General features: G+C 39.6%; 3 non-coding genes across 3 annotated transcripts; all 3 read right to left on the minus strand.

Annotated features, from left to right (window-relative positions):
- Positions 1-414: 414 nt before the first annotated feature.
- On the minus strand, positions 415-487 carry Trnar-ucu (transfer RNA arginine (anticodon UCU)). Its single transcript has one exon. It is a non-coding gene; the product is annotated as a tRNA-Arg (tRNA).
- Positions 488-1335: 848 nt separating this feature from the next.
- Trnar-ucu (transfer RNA arginine (anticodon UCU)) lies at positions 1336-1408 on the minus strand. Its single transcript has one exon. It is a non-coding gene; the product is annotated as a tRNA-Arg (tRNA).
- A 798-nt stretch (positions 1409-2206) lies between these two features.
- Positions 2207-2279, minus strand: Trnar-ucu (transfer RNA arginine (anticodon UCU)). Its single transcript has one exon. It is a non-coding gene; the product is annotated as a tRNA-Arg (tRNA).
- Between the last annotated feature and the right edge of the window lie 6695 nt (positions 2280-8974).

Here is an 8974-nt window from a genome sequence, read left to right on the forward strand (position 1 = left end):
CTTACATCAATGTGGATACAATACATTTGGGTTCGATTTTTGTTTTATGAAGAAAAGGTCGTTCGAGAGCTGCAAAAAATTTGTTCGCGGGTCGCAGTTTGCCGAGCCCTGCTATAGTCGGCTACAGGCACAAGACGAAGAGGTATGGCACAACGACGATAGGTACAATAGTCAGTTTACGGAACGTTCATGTTCCAGGTTCCGGTACGAAAGGATGGAGACACATTTTGATGTGTTTTTACAATAAATCTTACGTACATGTATTGGAGTGAATCAAAAAACGTTAGAATCGAATAGATCTCCATACATTACAAGGACCTAATAACAATCAGATGAACCGTCGGTTGTCGTATCGATTATGTTGATTTTACTTGCATGAAAACGCAACTTGTTGTATCATAAAATAACAAGATGCATCTCCGCTGGGACTCGAACCCAGAACCTCTGGATTAGAAGTCCAGCGCGCTATCCATTGCGCCACGGAGACGGCATCCTCACTCCCTAACATTATTCTTATGATCACAACATTCGCACAAATTTGGCAATCAATCAAAATATCTGACACATGCTTTATTGACTGTGCCAAACATTTGTTTATATTGCCTCTACTTGAAGGTAGAAAGACTCTTCACGTGAAGAATGTTTTCATATCATGCAAATCACACTATGCGATATGCGATATTCTCACGCCTGGCTAATATTTCATATATATATATATATATATATATGAATGCATACTTGTCCGAAATTTACCACTTTTGAAAATTGAACTTAAGACTTCTTGACGCTCAAGACAACAAATAAAACTACTAAATATTGCATATCGTTTAGCATGCACATACTCCGTGTTTTAAAAATAAATCTAATTTTCGAAATAAAAGGAAATTAGTTATGTATTATATCTAAGGTAGGGAGTCCGAAACTTGAAACTGGGCAATTACCAGCATCGTTCCTCAGCTGCGAGTTTTAAACAGGAATTGATGATTACCTTCAAGATACCGTTTCACAACAATTTTATATGTTGATTATTTTTAGGAGAGTTTACTGGAAGCAAGGTGTAACGGCTCGCACAAAAGTTGTGGAGATTCGATTCAGATCAAAGATACCGATGATCACTGAAAGGCCACGTGGCTTTACTCACGTTAAATCATTGGTTCATTCCATGGTTTCATTGGAAGCTAAGGGAAAAGAAGTCACATCTAAAGATTGGGAATTATTACGAAGGGAGAGATTGCACCTGATCCGATAAACGTTGGAAAATTCTCTCAACCAGCTATTTTGCAATATCACTAGTTTGACAAAGCCCGGACATTATTACTACGCGAGCGCAAAAGGCATCTCCGCTGGGACTCGAACCCAGAACCTCTGGATTAGAAGTCCAGCGCGCTATCCATTGCGCCACGGAGACCACGGTCCGATCTCACTCATGATAACCACATCTGCTGAATTTGGCAATAAATCAAAACATCCGACAAAGCAGAGCATTATGTGAGAGCCATGCTTGCATGCATGCTTCGTTGATTGCCACATCCTTTGTTTATATTACATGTGGCAACTTAAAAGTGGAGAGTCTCGCCACGTAAAGTAGTTTTATATTTAATGTCATGCAGTTTAGAATATAAAATTATTCGATTTATAAATACTTTCATTGTTAGCAAATATTTATTGAACAAATACCTTATATATATATGAGTATTTGATTGTGTCAAAATTTACCCACTTCCAGGATTTTATCTCCTATTCCCCACTTTACTCGTGGTATGAACCGATTAAGTGGTTTCTATTCTACCGCAAAGATTATGGCCTCCTGAAATTCCATAGATTTCAAGGCGTGGGTAGCTGATTATTGCAAACAGCTTCGTGTGGGGCCTAGAATAACAGAGAAGTTGAAATGGTTTGGGATATGTTTTAATCGTCCTATCCACAGATCCGACGCAAAACCCACGTCCCGCTGTGTTTACAAACAATAGTCATTATAATTATCTTCGGAAATCAAGCCATAAATGAGCGGTTTGTACGATGACATCACATTTGCACTCAAGACAATTGAACCCGTAAACCGCACCCACCAACATTTCTACGGGATTTCGAACCCATACATTTTCATCCACAGATTTCAGCCCTGAATATAGATTTCACCCGCGGACATTTTTACCCACACACGTGTACATTTGCACCCGATTTGCACGTTTGCGGGCGCAAAACGCATCTCCGCTGGGACTCGAACCCAGAACCTCTGGATTAGAAGTCCAGCGCGCTATCCATTGCGCCACGGAGACGACATTATAACCATCCCCACATCACACCTTCAATGACAATATCTTCTCATAAACCTGGCAATTAATCAAAACCTCTGACAAAGTGTAGAGCATTGTGTGAGGGCATACTTCATTCATCGTCTCAACCATTTGTTTATATTGCAACTTGCCACTTGAAAGTGAAGAGTCGCGACACACAGAGTAGTTTTATATTTAATGCCATGTAGTTATCGGGGTAAGCAATTTATAGATACGTTTGTTCGTGATATGTTTTAATCGTCTCATCTACAGATCCCTTTTTTTTTTTTTTTTTTTTTTTTTTGTATCGGATCAGAGTATGTATGGTCTGCCTCGGATCAGTGTTACATATAATAACACGTCATACCCGAGTCGTATCGGTATTAATCCTCGCAATCACATTGCCGCATATGCGGCGGTCAGATGACATCCACTCATCACTTCCGTTGGGTTGTTTGATGGTATTCTCAGGAGTATGCTACCATTTGTGGGTGGCATAGATAAAAGGTTCATTACATTTATTGTTGTTAGGATCTGGTTTTCTAGTTATTTTATTGTTCGTACCCCGCAAGTATTTCTTTCCAATTAGGTTTCAAATTGGATGTGTATACCTTGGGAAATTTTTTGTCAAGTTGATGGTTGGTTGATGAAATCGGACCATTTTCGAGTTGTTTTGGGGATAATTTTGTCCTCGCTCGGATCGACTGTTCTATTTTCTATATCTAACTTGATTTTGAAGTTGATTATTGCTAATTTGAATATTAAAAATAGTTTTATGGTTATGGTCTGAACTGTCTGGTTGGGCATGGTGTAAGAGTTGTAGAAGATATTTTCTTTAGATATTTGTACTGGTATTTTAAGGGTCCTGTTCAATATGCCCGTGGTTTTGGAAAGGTGTCGTGAAATGTAAGAGCAGTGTAAGAAAATGTGTAGGGTATTGTCTTCACGGCTTCCACAGAATTTGCATTTTAGCAGTTTTCTTTGGCCGTGCGCATCGCTAAACATAGATCTTTTCCGCGCTTTATTCCCAAAGATGTACCCATCAGCCACTATTCTGTACGAACATATCTTCTCTTTGTTTGTTGTTTTATGTTTCAGAGTTCTTTGCTTTACGTGAACGCAAGTCCAATCTATTCCCGTTGGGTATGGAGACTCAGTTTCCAGGTTGTATAGGAGATTTCTGTATATGTCTTTGTGCTTCATGCCAGCCCACTGTTGTTTGGTAAGATGTATTCCCTTTGTTGTATCCAAATACTTTTGCCAGATTTTGGGGACGAAGGGGAGATGTGGGGTAGAATTTGTATATAAGCTTGGGTTGTTTTTTATGATTTTGGATCCTAAAGCATAGACTGCTTCCTGATGCCAAAAAAGGTAAGGTGTATCGATATTGCTTAGTATTTTTATTCGCTCTGCTATACATGCTGAAATTTTAATTTTGATATTGGGCATATTTATGCCGCCTTCTAACCATGGGCGTTGTAGCGTGGTTCTCTTTATCGCCTCCATTCCCTCGGGGAACCATAGGTATTTAGCAACTAGGTGTTGTACCTTGTTGAGATATACTGGCGGTATTTCTACAAATCTCGCGTGATATATTATTAGTGACATGATCAGGGAATTTATTACTGTTAGTTTTCCAATCCAGGTGAGTTTTCGTGTTTTTAAAAAGTTTAATTTTCTGGTTATTTTGACAAGTGTTTCGTCCCATGTTATTGTTTCCCGCCCTAATCCATAATATATCCCCAAGATTTTTGCTGTATCTTTATGGTGGGTATTATAGTTGGATTTCCGGAGACGTTGTGCTGCGTCAGTTGTGAGACTCAATATCTGGGTTTTATCTATATTAATTTTTTGTCCTGCTGCTTTTTCGTATTTTTGTAATTCAAAGAAGATTTGTTGAATGGAAGTTATATCTCTCACTGCGTAGGTGGCGTCATCGGCAAATTGGTCCAGTTTATGTGTGAATTTTCCAAGTTTGATGCCATGTATGTCGGAATTTCGTTGTACTGATCTAATTAGTGGTTCTGCGTTTAGAATGTATAACAACATGCTCAATGGGCATCCTTGTCGAAATCCCCTATTGATTTTGATTGGGGAGCTCATTTTACCGTTAATATCTATGTAGTTGTAAATTTCTTCGTACATGTTTTTGACGATATTGGTTATTTTGGGGCTGAGGCCGATTTCGTGTAATACTTTAAATAGGAAGTTATGGTCTATTCTGTCGAACGCTTTCAAGTTGTCGATCATTACTAAATATCCTGGAATTTGCTTGGTTTGACAGTAGCGGACAACCGCTTCTAGGTTGTAATGGGCATCAAATATACTTCGTCCAGGTAAGGTACTCTTTTGCTGTTGGCTTACCAATGTGTTGAGTGGAGATTCTAGTCTTTTGGTTAAAAGCCTTGCAACCAGTTTGTAGTCAAAGTTGAGATTCGAGATCGGTCGCCAATTTTTTAGTAGATTTTTGTTTCCCTTTTTAAATATCAATTTCACTCTGGCATAGTGTGAGCTTTGCGGTAGAGCGCCGAAGCTCAGGATAATATTAATCATATTCGTCAATTTTTCTTTTATCATGTGCCAAAATGTTGTATAGAATTCTTTGCTTAGCCCGTCAGGGCCGGGGGATTTATTATTTTTTATATCTTTTATAATAGAAAATATCTCGTCCTCGTTTGTGGGTTTTTCTATCTCTTCATTTTGATCTTGGCTGAGTTGTGTGGCGCTCATTTGATTGATATAGTGATGCTGGTGAGATTCGTCTATTTTACACTTCATGCCCCATAGCTCGTTATAGAAATCCTCTACCGCCTTAGTTACTTCGTTTTCACTTGTAATTGTCTTCCCGTTTAAATTTTGGATAGAATCCATCGATGTTTGTTTTGCGCGTGTTTTGATCCTATCATAGAAGTACTTCGTTGGTTCTTCTCCTTCTTCTTGATCTTCTATGCCCGCCAGGATTGTTTTATAATTGGCTTTGTTGTCAATCAAGTTTTTTAGCTGTACCCTAAGTCTTTCCAGTTTTCTTACGTCTGTACTATTCTTGTTGGCCACTGTATTCGCAATGTTTTGTCTTAGTAATTGTTCAGTTATATTGGCTTCTTTTGCTTTTTTTATTGAGTATGCTATAGTTTGTTTTTTGGTGTTTAGTTTAAAGTTGTCCCACCAATCTAGTAAAGATTCGAAACTTTCAATGTTTATCAAGGCCCTATTATATGTATTTTTTATAATTTCCAAGTAATCTTTTTCTTTGTATAGCGAGATATTGTTCCGCCACATCCCCCGACCCCATCTTATATTTTTCAAAACTCTGAGTTTAATATATGGGCATAGAGCGTGATCGGCTACGGTGTTCACGGCATGTCCTACGTATGTAATTAAGGGGTCGATTTCGCGGGAGTTATAAATTCTATCAATCCTCTTGGCTTGCTGGTTGGCATTGAATATGAAGGTGTAAATTCTTTTATTCTTATTTCGTTGTCGAAAGGAGTCACTTATCTTGTGCTTTGTTAGGAGAGCGTTGAAAATTTTGGCCGCGGCCGTGTGTTTCTGGTTGGAAGGGTTTAAAACATCTCGGTTGTCTAGGATCACATTAAAATCCCCTAGAACTATCAAGGGGCTTAGGTAATACATGTCCTCCAAGATCTGCACCAACTCTTTGTAAAACTCTGTTTTCGGTGCGCCGCTCTTTGCGGGGGCGTACACATTTACTATTTCTATGCAAAGTCCGTCGATTTCTAGCGCTAGGCTGCAACATCTGTGTTTAACGCGAACGGAGTATTGAACGCCTTCTATCAGGGCGTTCTTTACCATTATTGCGGTGCCCTTCCTGAAGGTTTTGTCTTCGGGATCTAATACGGTAAGAGTGTTAGGGAAAATGTGGTAACCCAGTTTTCCTGCCCACTCTTCTACTATGCTGTTTCTGATTTTATTGACCTCCTGTAGGCATAGAATGTCAGGTTTTTCATATGATACGAATTGGGCTAGTTTCGTTTTATGATGGTTAAGCCCGTTTACGTTTATTGATATGATTTTCATTTCGCTCATTTTAGTAATTTAAATTTAACTCACGTTTTTGACTTCCCTTTGTTTTGTTTCGAGATCCTAGGTACATCCATAATTTATATCCGAGTTATAATCCTTATTTATATCCAAGTTATGTCTGTGTGGTTCGTTTTGTATCAATTATCTTTCCTGGTGTCTTTTGATTGGTGGATTGGTTGCCACAGTCGATTGTTTATGTCTGTGGGCGCTCGGTTGTGGCGGAGGCTTTCTCCTTCTTGGGGTTAGGCGGTGTGCACGAGGATGATGCAGAGCTCAAATTAAGTCTATCTCGTTTATTTGCGCCACTGGCTTGTCCAATTGGATTGTAGTCACTGTTTCCCAAATGAGCGGGGGCCGAGTTATTAATCCACGTATCAGAAAACGAGGAAGAGTCGATGGATTCGTATCCTCTAACCATTCCTTTTACGTACGATTGTCTTGTCATTTCATGTACTATGGGGGTCTGTCCGATTGTTGAAGTTGGTTTTAACTTTCTTCTAGGTGTTCTCGGTATGTCCAACGGTTTCTCTAACTGGGAGTCGTCTCTGCTCAGAGACCAATCTTTTGTTTCGTCGTTTAAGTCATCGTTTTCGCAGTTTGAGGAGGTTTCGTTATTGCTTATTGCTTGTGTGCTCTCCTCTTCGGTTTGTGGTTTGCTGTTTGGGTTTGCCTCTTCTCTTAGCAATGTTGAGGATAGCGGCGAAAGGCACATGCCTGCATTAAGTTGTGTTACGTTGTGACGGTTTGTATTTATCCCTGTTTTGTTGTTAGTATTAGCGGTTCTTTTAGATATGTTCCAAGCGGTTGGTTCTTCCTGATTGTGTCGGTCGATACGTTTTTTGCATTGTTTTACGAGGTGTCCTTCCTCTTTGCAGTATCTACATACCGGTGTATTCTGACATGCGACGAATGTATGGCCCTGTTGTAAACACCTGCCGCATGTCGGAGTGTATAACTCTTGCGGGAGATACGTTTTGCATCTTATTCCATCGAATATGATATAGTCCGGTAGTTTATCCTTGTTAAAGTCTGTGATGAAAAAAGCGGTATAACCGTTATATATTTCCGTGCCTTTGTGCCAGTTTTTCATTGCGTTTTTAATTTTGCCGCATTCTAGGTTGTTTATGATTGCCGCGGCCCTCGCAAACGGTGTTTCATCGGGTATGCCTTTGATTGAAATTCTTGTCGGTGTACCTGCGGGTAGCATGAAGTGGATAGGCCCATACATTGAATTCAACTTGCCACCGGTTGCGCTTAGGAACTCATCCCTGCAACTAGACGTTTCGTTTGATGTAGGTTTAAAGGATATTGTCCAGGGACCTCTTCTCACTTCAAATAATCCTTTTATTTCATTGTAGTACTGGTTGACATCGGGTGTTGTTTTTAAAACTCCAAGCAGTCCTTCAAAATTTATGTTGTCATCCGTCTCGATCATCAGAGATCGCGGTCTGTTATTACTTGGTGTGGTCATTACTGGGGGTATAGCGGCGACTTTTGCGTAGGCCATAATATCCAAAGGTATTTAGACTATCTTGTAATTCCAACTATAACTTGTTCCTAAGGCTGGATCTTAGCCGAAGAGCCGAAGATCGATACTCAGGTCTAGCTAGCATACGACCTACTACTGATACTACACTTGATCTTAGCCAAAAGGCCGAGAAGCGAGATCCCACGCAAAAACCAATGTCCTGCTGTGTTTACAAGCATTAACCATTATAATTATGTTTGTAAATTAAGCCATTAAATGGGAGATTAGTACGATGACAGCAAATTCGCACCCAGGACCATTGAACTCATATATTTCCATCGACATATTTTATCACCTGCAATTTGGATTGCCCCGACAGACATTTGTACTCACGAACATTTTTTCACCTACCGACATTTGCCCCAATGCAATTTTGCGATCGCAAAACGCATCTCCGCTGGCACTCGAACCCAGAACCTCTGGATTAGAAGTCCAGCGCGCCACGGAGACGACACTATTACCGCTCCCACATCACATGGGACCACATTATAACCGCTCCCACATCACATCTTCAATGACAATATCTCCAGATTTAACAATAAGCCAAATACTCTGACAAAGTGTACAGCATTGTGTGATGACCATACTTCATTTATCGTCTCTACTTTTTGTTTTTGTTGCAACTTGTCACTTGAAAATGGAGAGTCTCGACACGTAGTGTATTTTATACTTTACGCTTTGTAGTTTAGCATATCAATTAGGCGATTTATTGGTACTTTCATGACCAGGAAATGTTTATTTAACAGATGATATAGATAAATAAATGCAGATTTTGTCGAAAATATCCCACTTCTGGGCATTTCATAACCTATTATGACATCACCACCTTACTCTTTGTTACGAACCGATTTTGTAACCGAAACGATTGAGACCATTCCAAAAATGCTATAGTTTCCAAAGCTTGGGGATCTGCTTATTAACGGTCATGAGCTTTGTAAAGTCATTCCATGGTTCATTCCATGGTTTCATTGGAAGCTAAGGGAAAAAGTCACATCTAAAGATTGGGAATTATTACGAAGGGAGAGATTGCACCTGATCCGATAATCGTTGAAAAATTTCTCTCAACCAGTTATTTTGCAATTAGCACTAATTTGACAAAGCCCGGAAATTACGCGAGCGCAAAAGG

Source organism: Styela clava, chromosome 3 (genome assembly GCF_964204865.1).
Source record: "Styela clava chromosome 3, kaStyClav1.hap1.2, whole genome shotgun sequence".
NCBI classification, from domain to species: Eukaryota; Metazoa; Chordata; class Ascidiacea; order Stolidobranchia; family Styelidae; genus Styela; species Styela clava.